The sequence below is a fragment of the Manis pentadactyla genome, chromosome 2 (genome assembly GCF_030020395.1).
Source record: "Manis pentadactyla isolate mManPen7 chromosome 2, mManPen7.hap1, whole genome shotgun sequence".
Classification (NCBI taxonomy): domain Eukaryota; kingdom Metazoa; phylum Chordata; class Mammalia; order Pholidota; family Manidae; genus Manis; species Manis pentadactyla.
Genome location: NC_080020.1, coordinates 159,700,153 through 159,720,433, shown reverse-complemented (window position 1 = coordinate 159,720,433; position 20,281 = coordinate 159,700,153). Strand labels below are relative to the sequence as shown.

The window sequence follows — 20,281 nt, the reverse complement described above, 5'->3', positions numbered from 1 at the left end:
GACTGACAGAAATTATGATATGGGAAACCAATGGCATATCTTGTAGTCACTTAAAAGAATAGCATGGCTGCAAATTAAGAGATAAGGACTAGGTATAACCATACAGCTAAATAAAATACATAGGAAACACAAGCAATGCAAACACATGCTACAATTTGTTTGACAAAAAAGAGAAAGAAAAACACATTTACGAATGTATGTAAATGCATGGACCATCTCAGATCTGACACAAAATTAGGAGGTAATAGTTTCACCCCTGGGAACAGTAAATAGGTACCTAGAAGAGAGGGGAGGGACACAGATTTATTTTTACTTATATAGATGTGTAGCTTTTGGATTTTGCAACATTCCAAACAGGTTATCAATTTAATAAATACATGCATAAGTAAATTTTTGTTAAAATACAATTCTCAAAAAAGAGGTCAAAACACATACTGCATTAAATATATGCATCCATATATTTTTTGATGCAATCCATCAAAAAATAACCATAAAGGGATTAGGAAAAACATATCAAACAATCCATATTAGCAAATCAATATTGATAGGCAAGTTAATAATCCAGGTGAAGAAAATAGATAAAGAGGATTATATTATTTTGATTAGAATTTCAATCCAGAGTGAAGATGTTTTGTCATAAGCATTTATGCAATGAGATACATAGCCTCCCCATGCAAGAAGATATTGACCGAAAACCAATTTTTAGTGGAACACTTTGACTTAGCTCTTTTGACAAATTAAAAAGAGAAAAACCAAATATGAAAAACCAAGGATGGAATATTATCTATAATAATATTGCTTTATTAGTTTCATATTAAATGCTATGCCCTGAAGAATACATACTATTTGTAAATATCTGAGAATGTTTCTCAATTGTGAGGTAATGAAGAATATCTTATAGAGATCACATTATTTGACTTCCACTAGATGATTCCAGAAAGTAATAATGAAATAAACTAAAATAAAGTACTTGAAAACCAAAAGCACTATCCTTAATAACTCTTTGGTCAAAGAAAAAATCAAAACCACAATTACAGGCTTTAAAGAAAAAATGAAGATGACAAGACTATATATCAAAGCGTATGAAATGCAACTCTAGGAAAAATCAGATGAAAAACATTACCAACATATACTTTCATTATGAAACAAAATCACTAATGGATTCTGCATTTAATTAAATAAGTGAGAAGAAAGAACAAGCTCTATATTCCTAAAGACTACAATTAAAAATAGGGAAAAAGGGTTTTAAAGTAGAAGGGAGAATAAAAACAAAATGAATACATTGGAAAATAAAAGAATTAAAGAATTGATGAAATCCTGGCACTGGTTATTTGAAAATATTAATATATTGGAGAGTCATTTGACAAGGCTAGTTAGAAAGAACCAATAAATAGGATGAATAATGAGGAACATTATATAACCATGGAGAAATACAACTCGAGATGATGTGAAAATTGGAATTTTTTTAAGATGGGAGAAACTTAGAAAACTTGAGGGAAAGAGGCAGTGAGTAGAAATTTATCGAATAAATATGAGAGGGGAAATCAATAGGGCAGGGTCTCCAGGAAAGCAAAAGCATAGGTCGAGAAACAAAACAAAAAACAGAAAACAAAGAAACTGGGCAGCTCTTTTATTGTACCAGAAATTGTAAAAAGGCAGGTGCAGATTCAGGTGATTTGGTAGAAGACATGGCAGGAAGCTAAGGGAGTTAAGAGAGCCTCTGTTTCCCTTATGGGGTAGGTAACAGGGATAGTGAGAGTGAACGGGGAAATGACAGGATGGGGGTTTGAGAATAGAAGTGGAGGTTATAAATAGCTTCTGTGAAGAGTTTGGACTAAGAGCTTCCTAGGGAAACACCGCCTAGTTGCTGAGCAGCGACCCGAGAAGCAGGGGACAGTAGCCCAGGGTTGGGTAAGAGCCAGATTCTCCGCAGGGCCATTGTTTTTGCCAGCTGTGCCTTTAAAGGTCCCTTGAGAGGCGGGTGCTCTGTGAAGGCAGAGAAAAGTCTGCTGAGCTCCCCTAGTGCCTGCTGCCTGGGGAGGCTGTCTAGCTCCCACCATGGGTACATTCCTTCTCATCAGACTTGATTTGGTGCAAGTGACTAGGGACCCGTCTGGTGGTATTATCTGGCAAGGGACCATTAGGGGGAGGTGAGAGAGTGCAACTTACAGAATGCCTAGGAATTTCCCCAGCGATAAACAGAGGAGGCCTTGTATGAACATCTGTCCACACATACCTTGCAGGACAAGAGATTTGAATCAAAGGAGGAGCACTGGAGGTTACTAAGTGATTGGAATTAATATTGTGATGATGCCAATTTTCTCCAAACTCTAAGTTACAAACTGAATAATGCTGTATTTACAACCCCAATAAGACTTTTATACTTTTTAAATACCACACAAGGATTCAATCATGTGTGAGAATAGAAATAATACTGAAAAAATAGCATTAACAAAGGGAAAATGACATCTTCAGAAATTAAAAATATAATTAAGCACAATAGTTAAGACTACACTGTTTCCAGAACAGAAAAATGGTTCACAGAAAACTTAAAAATCCCAGAATAGACCCAACAGAATATTCTAAGTGTGTAAAGTTTATACGTATACATGTGTCTGTGTGTGTTAATGTCCTACAAAGTCATCTTTTTTCAAATTGGAGACGTAGATATATCATTCTAGTATTTATAGCAGGAAAATTGCTTCAACAACAAAATAAAGTTAGAGTTTCCAATTTACAGCACACATCAAAATTAAAACCAATGCGGAAATATTTAAATGTGAAAATTTAAATAATGGAATGAATATAAAAATACACATATTAAGTGCAAAAGAATAATAAGGATAAATGGGTATTAGGAAAATGGTCTTTAGCAGAAACCATAAATATTATCATTTAATAAAATGTGAAACTCTGTAGAAGGGATATCTCAAAGAAAATTTAAAGCAAAATGGTCCTTTTAAAGAATTTGCAACACAAAGAAACAATTGCAAGTGTGTAATATCTTTAATCCACCTAGTCCTAAGAAGGTAAGTTAGTGATTCTATTTCTGTAGCATTACTGAAATGGCAAAATTACAAGGATGGAGGACAGATTAGTGGTGTTTAGGGCTCAAGGACGTTGCGTTGAGAGAGTTGGGAATGACTATAAAGGCTTAGACCAGAAGTTTTTGAGGTGATTAAATAGTTTTGTACCTTTATTGTAAGGGTGGTTACAAAAATGATAAAAAGGGCATATAACTATAGACATACATTGTTCCAATGTCAATTTCCTGGTTTCAATATTGTGCTATGGTTATTATGTAGCTAGAGATACTGTGAAAAAAAAGGTGAAGTTCACATAAGAACTCTGCATTATTTCTGCAACTTCTCATGAATCTATAATTATCTCAAAATAAAAGCCTAAAAAAGTAAATTACATGGAAAACTGAGAAAAATGGTTAAGGGTTTGTAAATAAACTTTTCATATACATACTCACATACAACATAGAGAATACACACACACACACACACACACACACACACGACAAAAATGCCCCATAAGCATGTTATAGCTGCTTGCAATCAAATTAAGTCTAATAATAATACAACAGCAGAGGTAATCTTGTTTTTCTTAATCTGTCAAAGAAAAAATATACTTTGGTGTGAGAAAGTGGAAATTCATATACTCTATTACTATAAGTTTAAATTCTGAGAAATTAGAAATCAGACATAAAACTCTAAAATATCCCAGCAATTCCTTTCTTGTCATTTATCATAAAGAAATAAAAAAGGTGTCTTCATATATGTAATCTCAAGGTTATATGTTAAAGCATAATTTGTGAAAGTTAAAAATTACAAAAAAATCAAATGTGCAATATTAAACATCCATTACCATGAGAATATATCATAATAATATATGTGTATATATATCTGAAAATAATATGTCAAAAGTTATTTTGTGGTTAGAATCATTAGTAATTTTTATTTTCTTCATTATATCTATTTTCAACTTGTTTCCAGACTTTCCTTCATGATATATATATTATTTTTAGGACTACAAAAAATAAGAAATGTACTTTAAAATATATGTAAAATTTAAAGATAGAATATATATCCATATCAAGTGGTCACTAAAAGCACATATTTTCAAACTGCATTCATGGCTCTCTGCTCCACAAGCTAAAATAACTTGACTTACTTTGTATATAACAACATAATATATTATAAGCAATTCTATACATACTGATCAATGCATGACTGTGACACTGGACATTACCATTTATTTTAATCTTAAGTATCAGCTCCAAAGATTTGTTGTATACTTTTACTTATATACTTTAGCTGAATTACTGTGTCTTTCTAGGAAGAAAGGGGAACTCTTCCTTCCTTCTCCTTTTCTTGTCTGAAACAACATCATCAATCTAGGTAATGGTGAATAAGAACATTAGAGACATGTGTGACAACTGATGTGGAAAAATTAGGTTCCTGCTGGAGATTACCCATCAAGAGCAGGTTGACTGATTGCCAGAGTTAAAACACACACACACTGTCAGCCATCATAAGAGGGCAAATACCCCAGAACCTTGGTGCTGCGTCAGGGAGAGATTTAGTTTTCACTGCTGAGAACCTGCCCTCGATGGCACACATGCATAATCTTCTCCCACCATGTCAGGTCTACACATTCAGAGACGTCCATCATTCCAGCAGTCAAATACATGTCCTGTCAGATACATTCAATGGCTCTCATGATAAGTTGAATGAGAAGTGACATGCTGCACATGATTTGAGTACAGGGGCATTTCATATACAATTCCTGCTGTCATACTTTGTCATTCTATTTCTATATCTAGGTGAGGGGCTTAAGCTTGATGCTTCCTAAGTTCAAATATCATGCCAATTAATAGACAAGACAAAGGCAGAAAATGTTTTAGTAAGTTGCATATAAAACATCACTATGATGTTAAAAAAGGGAAGTCAAATATGAATAAAATTAGTTTGATTTTGAATTTTGAAAACAAGTATATTAATATTCAATAAGAATATCAAAATGGGAAACAAGGTGACATTCAACTTCAAATTTTGCCTAAGTTGCCAAAGGCATCCTAAGGGATTGAACACTGTGCGGACATATTTATGGGTATTAACTCCATTACTGTGAGGACATGTTTCTCTCACACAAATGAAATACCTCTAAATCAACATCATATTCAAAAAGCATTCATTGACATCTTTGAGCCAAATCCTGGTCTAGAGAAAACAACCTGATTCATCCGTGACAGATATACACTCTAAAATTAACCAAGCTTTGGCCATGAGGAGCAGGTGGGAAGACTTTTCCTTCACCTTAGATTTTTCCTGAAGTTTCTATCAATGGAATTTGGTTGGTATGGCCACACTAACTTCTCCAGCTGAAACGTCTTCCTCCCTCTAACTAAGGGACGTGACAAAGGAGAAAGTACACACTTGGGCTCTCTCCTCAGCTTCTCTACAATGGTTTTATAATCTTTCATCTAAAAAAAAAAGAAAGAAAGGATGGAAGATAAATGATGTCCCTTTCTGACACCCTTCAGTTATTATCCTGGCAGCTGTCACCTGCAGATATTTCCATTACATTTGGGGTCAACTTTGAGATCATATCTGTGACTCACATCCACATGTTAGTGGTCTATCCCCAACACACTGGACTCAGGAAGCCTGGAGTCTTCCCTCAGGAATGTGTACCCCTTCCTCATGGTAGCACCCACACCTGTAGCAGCAGTAGAAACTTTGTCACCTTTTGCCTCTCTCTCCAAAGATTTAAAAAAATCTTTCATTTAGACACGCAATTCTGACTGCTGTCATCCACCTCACCACAGTTCTAACTCCTGTGCCCTCATCAGTCCTGTATTTTTAGACTCATGGAAAACATTCTTCTTTTTTGGTCCTTGTCTAATTCTATCATTTTGTTTTATAAACGTGGATCATCCTAATTACACATTCAAATTGTTCCCATTTCTTTATACTACCACTTGCCATTTTATTTCTTTAAATTGACTCATTCATTTTCCTTAAATGAATTCAAAAGAGAAACAAGTGAATTTGGAGAAAATATTCCTAAGTTTAGAAAAGACCCTGGTGCTTGATAGGAAAAGCTGAACCCTGACTTAGAGAACAGAGCTTGAAAATACTTCCTAGAGCTGATGACCTCAGCTCATGGTCTAGATAAGAAAACAAATGGAAAATAAAAATGATGAAAGGTAGCAAGACTTGGAAGAGAAAATCTTGCTCTTCATTCATTCATTCATTCATTCAGTATTTACTGAATACCTACTAGAATGCAGACTGGACCTAGACACTGGGAAACACCCCTGAACAAACCAAAAGTTGTGCTCTAGTGTACTTTACATTCTAGTGCAGACAAAAAAAAAAACAATAGACATGATAAGTAAGCAAATTATATAGCATGTTAACAAGGAAAAAAAAGTTCTGTGTTGAAAAAATGTAGAACAGAGTAAGGAGCTATGGCTCAACAAATACATTCATTCTGGATAACGGGGCAGCTTGGACTAGACTCTTGAACTCTTCCTGCAGGAGGGATTGGATCTGAATCCAGCTTCTCGCAGTTCTTCCTCCCGTAAGGAAGGTCTACAACTCTCAAGGGTCCCAAAGTCTCCAGGTGCTGCGGAAGTGGCTTTGTTAGCCGATTCCTGTGGAGCAGCTTTCTAGACCCATCTCCCTGTCATCCCAGAAATCTGCATATCCTCCAGTGACTCAGTTGTTTCCTTGCTTGTCCTACAAAGGAACAGAAACAGGGATGTGACAATCTGCCCTGAATTTCAAACCCAGACTGCATGTCCTGCAGAATGCTCTGGCCCTGCATGCCTCTCTCTGTACAAAATGAGGGCTTTCTGAAGCTATTCCTTCTATTCTTGGTGACCCCAGCTTTATAAGATTTCTGAACAAAGCTTACTCCTTATCTCATGCAATAGGATTGGTGGAATTTGTTCCAAACATGAGACCTGGCAACTACAAAAGGACTTTTTCTTGCATAACAAATCTTTATCTCTTCCCTTCATACAGTTTTGAGATTTAATGGACATAATCTTTATTATTTAAATTATAATATAGAATACAGAATTATTATGAAATGTTTCATAAATATAAGACTGTATTTAAAAATTTTAAATAAATATAAAAATTACTTTAAATGTCCATGGGGAAAAAAACTTTATCAGGTATTTTAACAGATAATGTAAGGAATTGGTAAAGCAGATTTTGAAGAAATTTAAAAAAAGGAAAAAGGGATAGTGAATTCGAAAAGTTAATAATTACAGGAAGTAGCTTCAAACTCATAGGTTTGAAGGAACAAAAGGAATAGGTTTGGGTTTTCAGGTCTTAGAAGCTTAGAGAAGGTGTTTCATGGAATAGGGACTGCGATCCCTTAGGAAGTTTGCTGTACACCATGGACTGGTTCCTGAGCATCTTGGAGGAGCACCCACACCAAGCTATCCAGACTTCTGCCAGGAAGGCAGTTCTCTTTCCTTAGTTCTTTTAATGTAACTTGTCTACTCAGACATATTTCCTTTTTCCTTTGTAGTTTCTTCTACTGTCAGATTTTAAATAACCTACCTCACTTGAAGCTTATATAAATATTCATAAACTTTTCTACTAACATGTTTATAGTTTCATTTCTTCTCACCTTTCATTGTTATGTATCTAGAATTCTTTGTGGGGATAGATCAAATTAGAGATATTACCTTGTTTTCACAAATGCAGAGTCAAGTTTTTCAAGTAACATATGATAATTGTTACTGATGCAAACTACCACCTTTACTGTGTTCTAATTTTATCAATATTTTAAAAATTGTGGTACAATACACATAACATTTACCATCTTAACCTTTTTTAAGTATGCAGTTCAGTGATATTAGTGTATTCATAATGTTGTACAATCACCACCACCATCCATCTCCATAACTCTTTCACCTTGTAAAACTGAAACTTAAAACCCATTCAACAATAACTCCTCATTTTCTCTCTCTTCCACTCCAGGTAACCATAATTCTAGTTTCTATCACTATTACTTTGACTACTCAAAATATATCATAAATGAAATCATAGTGTTTGTCTTTTAGTGATTGGCCTATTTCACTTAGCATAATGTCCTTAAGGTTCAGCAACTCTGTAGCATATGACAGACTTTCCTTCCTTTTTAAGGCTGACTAATATTCCACTGTATGTATGTGCCACCTTTTGCTTATCCGTTCATCTGTCAATGTACACTTGGGTTGCTTCCACCTATTGTGAATAGTGCTGTTATAATCAGGTATGTACGAATATATCCTTGAAATTCTGTCAGTTCTTTAGGGTGTATACCCAGAAGTATAATTACTGGATGCTATTTTTAATTTTTTGAGAGACCACCAAGCTGTTTTCCATATCAGTTTACATTCCCACCAACAGTACACAAGAATTCCAATTTCTCTACACTAACGTCTGTTATTTTCTGTTTTGTTCTTTTTTAAATAACCATCTTAATCAGTGTGAGGTAGTATTTCATTGTAGTTTTGATTTGCATTTCCTTAATGACTAGTGATATTGAGCAACTTTTCTTGTGGTGATTGGTCATTTGTATATCACCTTTGGAGAAATGTTTATTCTAGTCCTTTGACCATTTAAAAAAATCTGATTGGTTTTGTTTTTGTTTTTGTTGACTGGTAGGAGTTATATATTCTGGATAAAATCCTTTATCAGACATACAATTTGCAAACAATTTCTCCCATTCTGTGGGTTACCTTTTTACTCTGTTTATTGTGTCTGTGTTTTTATTTACACTGCCAAATACAGCTCTTTTCAGGTTCCCAGATCTGATTCCAGCATGTGTGTGTGTCAGGGGGTAGGGGATCTTCTCATGCACAAGATCAAACAATTCTCAAATGCCAGCAGTGTATCTGAGATTTCAACTCAGCTCTGATGCTATCTGCCTGGGGAAAGCACCAGACTCCCAGGTTAAGGGCTCCACCTACAAGGCTGCTCTCCACCCCCAACTCAGATGCTAGTTGCAAGCAGTTACCTGTGCTTCTGATCAACCAGCTACAGATTGGAGATTCCAATGACTTCCTCCTTAGATTTGATTATAGAGTGGCTCACAGAGAAGTTTAATAAAGTATACCATAAAGGACAGAAGTCACCAGCCAGATGAAGAGATACATAAGGCAAGGTTCCAAATAAAAAAGCCTCTGTCCTTGTGGAGCTTGTGTACTGGCTCAGTGGCACATGGAAGCTTTCTGGTTTCCCAAGCATGGAATGACCAAATATGCATTTATTATGACTTATTATATCACAGTGTTCTTTGATGCCACTTTTAAATTATGATGTAGTTCAATTTATCAATTCTGTTTTTATTGTTGCATGTGTGTATTAGTTAGGGTTCTTCAGAGAAGGAAAACCAATGAATAGATAGATGGATATTTGTTAAATAGATGATAGATACAGATAGATAGATATAGTTAGACAGATGATGATGATGATAGATAGTAGATAGATAGATAGATAGATAGATAGATAGATAGATAGATAGATAGATGATAGATAGATACTTAAGAGGAGACTTATTATTAGGATTGGCTCACTTGGTTTTGAAGGTTGAGAAGTCCCACAACTATGCGTTGCAAGCTGGAGAACCAGGGAAGCCAGTGTTATGATTCAGTCCTAGTCCCAAGACCTGCAATACAGAAGGCCCCTGGTATAGGTCGCAGAGTCTAAAGTACTTAGACTCAGGAATTCCAATGTCAGAAGACAGGAAAATATGGACTTTCCAGCACAAGAGGAGAGAGTTTGCCCTTCCTTCACCATTTTTGCTCCATTTGTGTTCCCGGTGGAACTGATGATCCCCACCCAGTTGAGGGAGGTGGATCTCTTTGCTCAGTCTACTGAATCAAATACTAGTCTCTTCTGGAAACATTCTCACAGACATACCCAGAAATAAAGTTTTGCCAACTATCTAGGCATCTCTTAGATCAGTAAGTTGACATATAAAATTAACCATCGCACTGTGCTTTGGTGTAGTATCTGAGAAATCATTGCCAGATCCAATGTCATTAAGGTTTTCCCCTATGTTCACTTTTAAGAGTTTTAGAGTGTTAGTTCTTAAGTTTAGGCTTTGATCTATTTTGAGCTAACTTTTCAATACAGTTTTAGGTAAGGCTCCAACTTCACCTTATCAATATTTTTAAATCTCTTCTGGACTTCCTCTGTCTTTCTATGAATGTCTTTCTGCTCCACTGCCATTTCCATGTTGTTTTAATTAGTATGGCTGACTACACACAGCACATATATACGTGTCAGAATCCCCTTGAGGATTTAGTAACAGTGAATACTAGGTTTAGCCCTAGATTTTCTTATTCAGAAAGTCTGTAAGGAGCCTGAAGATTTACATTTCTAACAAGTTCCAAATGATGCTAAAAACATATTTCATTCTCATCCTGCCACAGTCCTGCTCCCAACTTCACCTAAGTCATATCCTAACCAATGTTTTCTGGAATTTGAGGTTCCTACTGATTTATAGGTAGACAAGAGAAAGCGGGATTAAGACCCTATGTGTAGAAATAGTATTCTGACCCCTTCATCACAAAACATCTGGGCAAAAAAATTAAAAACAACAGAGAAACAGCTGCCTGGCTTGTTTTGTTTTGTTTTGTTTTTGGATTACAGACGTCCTGTATCTCTGAGACTGACAGCAGATGGTGGGAGAGATGACAAATGCCTGCTACCTTATTTCATGAAGAGATTCAATATGTGTCATTTTCATAAGTACAATCCTAATACAATTCCATCAGTTGTGTACTTCCTGCTACTTTCCTCCTAGAAGGTGACATTGGGATGCCTGCTGGTCTTCATTCGTGAGGTTGCTATGGCTCCTTTGGCCCTCTCCATGAGTAATTTAATGAGAAATTAAGCGAGTAGACAGTAAGAGTTCAGGTTACATACCATTTTCAACAGGAAGTCTCATTCCAAGCGTGGCCCTTCTGTAACAAAAGAGAGTTTCATCCTCACCTTCTAAACGATTGTTAGAAACAACCAAAACCTTGGGAAATAAAAATTTGTTCATCAGAGTCTTACTTATTTACTTTGGCAAATGTATAAGTATAGACAGAAATAGTCTGTTTTCACTGCAATACTTTTGATTGACTTAATCTTTTTTAAACATTCTTGTTAATCTCTGGTCAAACAGTTCTTAAAAACAAGAACCAGTAGTCTTTCCAGTACAAGGAGAAACTCAAAATTGAGAACACAGAGTTATATTTGTTTCACCCAGCCTGATATGAACTTGGGTACTTACCTCGGTACATTAGTCTTTAAAAACAAACTTGTTAATAAGCAATTCCCAGGTTTAGTGTTTAATAATCATAAAATGCTTCTTAGAGTAATTTAGACAAAAGACAATTTAGTTAATTAAATGTTTCCTTTAAATCTTGAACTTCCTTATCTTTACCAAGAAATGCAAAATTGGGGAAAGGAGGGATCTCTTTTTATAGTATAAGCATTTTCACCCAAACATAATAAATTACTCTCTTTTGGGGCTTTTCTAGTAAGTGAAACATGACCTCAGAATGGTGACAGGAATAAAATTATTGGAAATTTACTTTTAAAATAAATGTGATTGGCTTGTTTCTATTTTTTAAGCCAATGTTACAGTTTGTACAAAAATTAACTGAAGCTAGTTTATAGATCTAAAGGTAACCTGCAAAACCATAAACTTCTTGAAGAAATTATAGAGGAAAACCTAGGTGAACTTGGGTTTGGCAATGAGTTTAGATAAAACACTAACCATGATCCATAAAAGAAAAAATTGATTAGTTAGACTCTGTTAAAATTAAAAACTTCTGTTCTGCAAAGACATGTCTAAGAATATGAAAAGACAAGTGACATAAGGGAAAACAAATGTGCAAAACACACAGCTGATAAACAACTTGCATCCAAAATATGCAAAATCTCTTAAAACCAAATGATAAGAAAATGAATAATTCAACTAAAAAGTGGGCAAAAATTCTCCACAGACACCCCATCAGAGAACATATAAGCATATGAAAAAAACGCTCAACATTGTATTTATCAGGTAACTGAGAGTTAACACAAGAATGGGTGGCCATTTATATTGATTAGAATGGCTAAAATCTAAAAATCTGGTAAGACCTTTCTTGTCAAGGGTACATATAAATTCTTACTGAATGATTGGAGCCAAGATGGCGGCGTGAGTAGAGCAGCGGAAATCTCCTCCCAAAACCACATATATCTATGAAAATATAACAAAGACAACTCTTCCTAGAATAAAGACCAGAGGACACAGGACAACATCCAGACCACATCCACACCTGTGAGAACCCAGTGCCTCATAAAGGGGGTAAGATACAAGCCCCGGCCCCGCGGGAGCCGAGCGCCCCTCCCCCCAGCTCCCGGCGCGAGAAGAGCAGGCAGAGCGGGAGGGAGAGGGAGCCAAGGACTGCCGAACACCCAGCCCCAGCCATCTGGGCCAGAGTGCAGACACAGTGCATGAGTGAGGGACCCTGGATACTAGGGAAACAGGGCAGCAAGAACAGTGAGCGGGTACTGGAGGCCTGGTGCTGGAGGACATAAGAAAAACGAGCGACCATATTTGTTTTTTCTGTTTTGTTTTGGAAAGCGCTTTTTGGAAGTCTTAAAGGGATAGGGACCCGAATACTAGGGAAACAGGGCAGCAAGACCGGTGAGCAGATGCCTGAGGCTGGCGCCAAAGAATAAAGAAAAACGAGCGGCCATTTTTTATTTTTATTTTTTTTTAATTTAAAATTTTTTTTTTTTTTGTGGTCGTTTTGTTTTGGCGGGTGCTTTTTGGAAGTCTTAAAGGGGCAGGGCGGGACACTTAATCCAGAGGTAGAGAATCTGGGGATCTCTGGGCACACAAATCCCCTGGACTGCAGGGGGCTCGAAGGCCCCTTATGGAGATAAATAGCATCCAGGCCGCTCCCTCTCCAACGCGACTCCACCATTTTGAAGGAGTGGCCCGAGCCAGGCCACGCCCACAGCAACAGCGGAGATAAACTCCATAGCAGCAGGGCAGGAAGCAGAAGCCCTGTCTGTGCTCAGCTGCCCAGCACAAGCCACTAGAGGTCGCTGTTCTCCAAGGAGAGGAGGGCCACAAACAAACAAGAAGGGAAGTTCTTCCAGCCGTCACTCCTCCCAGCTCTGTAAACTATTCCTAAAACCATGAAAAGGCAAAACAACAGGCAGACAAAGATCACAGAGACAACAACAGAGGAGACAGACCTAACCAGCTTCCTGACAAAGAATTCAAAATAATAATCATAAACATGCTGACAGAGATGCAGAGAAATACGCAAGAGCTATGGGATGAAGTCCAGAGGGAGATCACAGATGCCAGAAAGGAGATCGCAGAAATGAAACAAACTCTGGAAGGGTTTATAAGCAGAATGGATAGGATGCAAGAGGCCATTGATGGAATTGAAACCAGAGAACAGGAACACATAGAAGCTGACATAGAGAGAGATAAAAGGATCTACAGGAATGAAACAATGTTAAGAGAACTGTGTGACCAATCCAAAAGGAACAATATCCGTATTATAGGGGTCCCAGAAGAAGAAGAGAGAGGAAAAGGGATGGAAAGTATCTTAGAAGAAATAATTGCTGAAAACTTCCCCAAACTGGGGGAGGAAATAATCGAACAGACCACGGAAATACACAGAACCCCCAACAGAAAGGATCCAAGGAGGACAACAACAAGACACATAAAAATTAAAATGGCAAAGATCAAGGACAAGGAAAGAGTTTTAAAAGCAGCTAGAGAGAAAATGGTCACCTATAAAGGAAAACCCATCAGGCTAACATCAGACTTCTCGATAGAAACCCAACAGGCCAGAAGAGAATGGCATGATATATTAAATGCAATGAAACAGAAGGGCCTTGAACCAAGGACACTGTATCCAGCACGACTATCATTCAAATATGATGGTGGGATTAAACAATTCCCAGAAAAACAAAAGCTGAGGGAATTTGCTTCCCACAAACCACCTCTACAGGACATCTTACAGGGACAGCTCTAGATGGGAACACACCTAGAAAGAGCACAGTACAAAACACCCAACATATGAAGAATCGAGGAGGAGGAATAAGAAGGGAGAGAAGAAAAGAATCTCCAGACAGTGTATAGAACAGCTCAATAAGCGAACTAAGTTAGGCAGTAAGATACTAAAGAGGCTAACCTTGAACCTTTGGTAACCACGAATTTAAAGCCTGCAATGGCAATAAGTACATATCTTTCAATAGTCACCCTAAATGTTAATAGATTGAAGGCACCAAACAAAAGACACAAAGTAACAGAATGGATAAAAAAGGAAGACCCATCTATATGCTGCTTACAAGAAACTCACCTCAAAACCAAAGACATGTACAGACGAAAAGTCAAGAGATGGAAAAACATATTTCAGGCAAACAACAGCGAGAAGAAAGCAGGGGTTGCAGTACTAACATCAGACAAAATAGACTTCAAAACAAAGAAAGTAACAAGAGATAAAGAAGGACACTACATAATGATAAAGGGCTCACTCCAACAAGAGGATATAACCATTCTAAATATATATGCACCCAACACAGGAGCACCAGCATATGTGAAACAAATACTAACAGAACTAAAGGGGGAAATAGACTGCAATGCATTCATTCTAGGAGACTTCAACACACCACTCACCCCAAAGGATAGATCCACCGGGCAGAAAATAAGTAAGGACATGGAAGCACTGAACAACACAGTAGAGCAGATGGACCTAATAGACATCTATAGAACTCTACATCCAAAAGCAACAGAATATACATTCTTCTCAAGTGCACATGGCACATTCTCCAGAACACACCACATACTAGGCCACAAAAAGAGCCTCAGTAAATACCAAAAGATTGAAATCCTACCAACCAACTTTTCAGACCACAAAGGAATAAAACTAGAAATAAACTGTACAAAGAAAGCAAAAAGGCTCACAAACACATGGAGGCTTAACAACACGCTCCTAAATAATCAATGGATCAATGACCAAATCAAAATGGAGATCCAGCAATATATGGAAACAAATGACAACAACAACACTAAGCCCCAACTTCTGTGGGACACAGCAAAAGCAGTCTTAAGAGGAAAGCATATAGCAATTAACGCATATTTAAAAAAGAAAGAACAATCCCAAATGAATGGTCTAATGTCACAACTATAAAAATTGGAAAAAGAAGAACAGATGAGGCCTAAGGTCAGCAGAAGGAGGGACATAATAAAGATCAGAGAAGAAATAAATAAAATTGAGAAGAATAAAACAAGAGCAAAAATCAATGAAACCAAGAGCTGGTTCTTCGAGAAAATAAACAAAATAGATAAGCCTCTAGCCAGACTTATTAAGAGGAAAAGAGAGTCAACACAAATCAACAGTATCAGAAACGAGAAAGGAAAAATCATGACGGACCCCACAGAAATAGAAAGAATTATTAGAGAACACTATGAAAACCTATATGCTAACAAGCTGGGAAACCTAGGAGAAATGGACAGCTTCCAAAAAAATACAACCTTCCAAGACTGACCCAGAAAGAAACAGAAAATCTAAACAGACCAATTACCAGCAACGAAATTAAAGCAGTAATCAAAAAAGTACCAAAGAACAAAACCCCCGGGCCAGATGGATTTACCTCGGAATTTTATCAGACATACAGGGAAGACATAATACCCATTCTCCTTAAAGTTTTCCAAAAAATAGAAGAGGAGGGGATACTCCCAAACTCATTCTATGAAGCTAACATCACCCTAATACCAAAACCAGGCAAAGACCCCACCAAAAAAGAAAACTACAAACCAATATCCCTGATGAACGTAGATGCAAAAATACTCAACAAAATATTAGCAAACCGAATTCAAAAATACATCAAAAGGATCATACACCATGACCAAGTGGGATTCATCCCAGGGATGCAAGGATGGTACAACATTCGAAAGTCCATCAACATCATCCACCACATCAACAAAAAGAAAGACAAAAACCACATGATCATCTCCATAGATGCTGAAAAACCATTTGACAAAGCTCAACATCCATTCATGATAAAAACTCTCAGCAAAATAGGAATAGAGGGCAAGTACCCCTACATAATAAAGGCCACCTATGATAAACCCACAGCCAACATTATACTGAACAGCGAGAAGCTAAAAGCATTTCCTCTGAGATCGGGAACTAGACAGGGATGCCCACTCTCCCCACTGTTATTTAACATAGTACTGGAGGTCCTAGCCACAGCAATTAGACAAAACAAAAACATACAAGGAATCCAGATTGGTAAAGAAGAAGTTAAACTGTCACTATTTGCAAATGACATGATACTGTACATAAAAAACCCTAAAGACTCCACCCCAAAAGTACTAGAACTGATATCGGAATACAGCAAAGTTGCAGGATACAAAATCAACACACAGAAATCTGTGGCTTTCCTATACACTAACAAAGAACCAAAAGAAAGAGAAATCAGGAAAACAACTCCATTCACAATTGCATAAAAAAAAAATATCTAGCAATAAACCTAACCAAAGAAGTGAGAGACTTATACTCTGAAAACTACAAGTCACTCTTAAGAGAAATTAAAGGGGACACTAACAGATGGAAACTCATCCCATGCTCATGGCTAGGAAGAATTAATATCGTCAAAATGGCCATCCTGCCCAAAGCAATATACAGACTTGATGCAATCCCTATGAAACTACCAGCAACGTTCTTCAATAAACTGGAACAAATAATTCAAAAATTCACATGGAAACACCAAAGACCCCGAATAGCCAAAGCAATCCTGAGAAAGAAGAATAAAGTAGGGGGGATCTCACTCCCCAACTTCAAGCTCTACTATAAAGCCATAGTAATCACGACAATTTGGTACTGGCACAAGAAGAGAGCCACAGACCAATGGAACAGACTAGAGAATCCAGACATTAACCCAGACATATATGGTCAATTAACATTTGATAAAGGAGCCATGGACATACAATGGCGAAATGACAGTCTTTTCAACAGATGGAGATGGCAAAACTGGACAGCTACATGTAGGAGAATGAAACTGGACCATTGTCTAACCCCATATACAAAAGTAAACTCAAAATGGATCAAAGACCTGAATGTAAGTCATGAAACCATTAAACTCTTGGAAGAAAACAGGCAAAAACCTCTTAGACATAAACATGAGTGACCTCTTCTTGAACATATCTCCCCGGGCAAGGAAAACAAAAGCAAAAATGAACAAGTGGGACTATATTAATCTGAAAAGCTTCTGTACAGCAAAAGACACCATCTATAGAACAAAAAGGAACCCTACAGTATGGGAGAATATATTTGAAAATGACACATCCGATAAAGGCTTGACGTCCAGAATATATAAAGAGCTCACACACCTCAACAAACAAAAATCAAATAACCCAATTAAGAAATGGGCAGAGGAACTGAACAGACAGTTCTCCAAAACAGAAATACAGATGGCCAACAGACACATGAAAAGATGCTCCACATCGCTAATTATCAGAGAAATGCAAATTAAAACTACAATGAGGTATCACCTCACACCAGTAAGGATGGCTGCCATCCAAAAGACAAACAACCACAAATGTTGGTGAGGCTGTGGAGAAAGGGGAACCCTCCTACACTGCTGGTGGGAATGTAAATTAGTTCAACCATTGTGGAAAGCAGTATGGAGGTACATCAGAATGCTCAAAACAGACTTACCATTTGACCCAGGAATTCCACTCCTAGGAATTTACCCTAAGAATGCAGGAATGAAGTATGAGAAAGATCAGTGCACCCCTATGTTTATCGCAGCACTATTTACAATAGCCAAGAATTGGAAGCAACCTAAATGTCCATCGATAGATGAATGGATGAAGAAGAGGTGGTACATATACACAATGGAATACTACTCAGCCATAAGAAAAGGGCAAATCCTACCATTTGCAGCAACATGGATGGAGCTGAAGGGTATTATGCTCAGTAAAACAAGCCAAGCGGAGAAAGAGAAATACCAAATGATTTCATTCATCTGTGGAATATAAGAACAAAGGAAAAACTGAAGGAACAAAACAGCAGCAGAATCACAGAACTCAAGAATGGACTAACAGGTACCAAAGGGAAAGGGACTGGGGAGGATGGGTGAGTAGGGAGGGATAAGGGGGGAGGAGAAGAAGGAGGGTATTAAGATTAGCATGCATGGGCGGTGGGAGAAAGGGGAGGGCTGTACAACACAGAGAAGGCAAGTAGTGATTCTACAACATTTGCTATGCTGATGGACAGTGACTGTAAAGGGTTTTATAGGGGGGACCTGGTATAGGGGAGAGCCTAGTAAACATAATATTCGTCATGTAATTGTAGATTAATGATACCAAAAAAAAAAAAAGGCAGTTCATGTGTGGAGACCTCCAATGAGTCCTACACAAGGGTATAAAGAGCATATAAAAGTGTAGGCAAAGGGTTTGTTTGTATTTATACAGAGGATCAAAGCCTAATTGGGCTACCCCGAAAATGAACTAAGACACGATATGAAAAAGAACTTCCAACATCAGCACTCTCTGGAAGACTCATGCCAGAAGATGATCATCAAAAAACCCCAACAAAGATCCACGCACTGCTACAGCTGTAGATGCACTCATCCCACCAGTTCCTGGACTTGCCATGGGAATGAGGAAGGAGATATCTAAGCTGGCTTATGCATACAGTAAAACAACAAATTTGACTGGATCTATACTGCTGGAACTCAATCAAGAATTAGGAGAAGTGCAAATTGTAGCGCTCCAAAATCTTACAACTACAGACTATTTACTGTTAAAAGAACATATGGGATGTGAACAGCCCCCAGGAATGGGTTGTTTTAATTTGTCTGATTTCTCTCAGACTGTTCAAGTTCAGTTGGACAATATCCACCATATCATAGATAAGTTTTCACAAATGCCTAAGCTGCCTAACTGGTTTTCTTGGTTTCACTGGAGATGGCTGGTAATTACAGGTATGCTGTGGTTATGTAACTATTCTCCTATTATGTTATTGTTTGTGCGCAATTTAATTAGTAGTTTAAAACCTATGCATGTTGAAGATACTCTACAAGAAGACATGTTAAAGAAATAATTAATCTTCCCATGTTTTCTGCTGCCTGCTACTTCTATAGCTTTTCTTCTTCCTTCCTAATGGCAACCCTTAAATAGCATTCGTGCCTCATATCAAATTTACCGAGTATCATAATTCTTCGAAGTGGTAAAGATACCTCAAGACAAATGCTGGGCATAGAAGCTACAGGGTATAAATATGCAAAGAAGTAAAAAGCTAACCTTTTCAAACAATAAGGTTTCTCTCTCACTTACCAACTTAACATTTCCCTGTATGGCCCCGGAAGATGACTGGTTAGCCAGAGACGGGTAAGATTCCTCAAGGGAGGAACAACCTAAGACAGGCACAGTCGCAGTGGGGCCATCAGGTGACAAATTGGGGATCAACAGAGGTGAGGCTTAGAACCTCACGCCCCCTGTTCTGAGAGAAATCTTCTGCATACGTGAATGTTTTATTGCCCTTGTCTAGCTTGGATTAACACATAGTCTACAGGCACACACCTGATCATCTACATTTGCTCTCTTACAACAGTAAACTATGTTTTCTACCTTTATCTTGTATCTACCTACCACTTCAGCATTTTATTAAAAATAATAATAATAGAGAAATGTGGTATCCACATATAAATCAAGTATAAAAATCAAATGAGTATCCATATTAGAACTGACTGTTTATAGTTCATAATGCATGAGCAAAACCAGAAGTTTCTGTGATGACTGCCCTTGTACTGTTCATCATGTAACTTATTCACTATGTAAGAATTTTTTCTCCATATAAGAACTTGTTCGTTATGCTTCAGAAGATTGGAGAGTGACGAAAATTAGGCTTAGGGTGGATTAATGATTGTTCATTGAGCATTGACTCCCCTATACAGAATTTTATTGTTGTTAACAACCATTTGATCAATAAATGAGAGATGCCCTCAAAAAAAAAAAAAAGTACACACTTCCAATTGTAAAATAAATAAGTAACCTGGATGTAATGTATAGCGTAAGTAATATAGTCAAAATATTGTAACACCTTAGTATGGTGATAGCTGGTACCTAGAATTATCATGTATATAAATGTTGAATCACTGTGTTGTACACCTGAAACTAATGTAATGTAATACTGTGTGTCAACTACCCTTCAATAATAAATAATTATAAAACAAAAAAAATTCAA

At 37.2% G+C, this 20,281-nt stretch overlaps 1 long non-coding RNA gene across 3 annotated transcripts in view; it reads right to left on the bottom strand.

Moving 5' to 3' along the window:
• Positions 1-4,783: 4,783 nt before the first annotated feature.
• The window catches only part of LOC130682556 (uncharacterized), a 129,977-nt gene continuing 114,479 nt past the window's right edge, over positions 4,784-20,281 (bottom strand). For 2 of the 3 annotated variants that reach the window (XR_008995772.1, XR_008995773.1), the window contains 3 exons: positions 10,950-10,987; positions 9,593-9,684; positions 4,784-6,752 (listed from right to left, as the gene is read on the bottom strand). This is a non-coding gene — a long non-coding RNA (uncharacterized LOC130682556). The remainder of the gene's footprint in view (positions 6,753-9,592; positions 9,685-10,949; positions 10,988-20,281) is intronic. The other variant, XR_008995774.1, reaches the window with a different exon arrangement.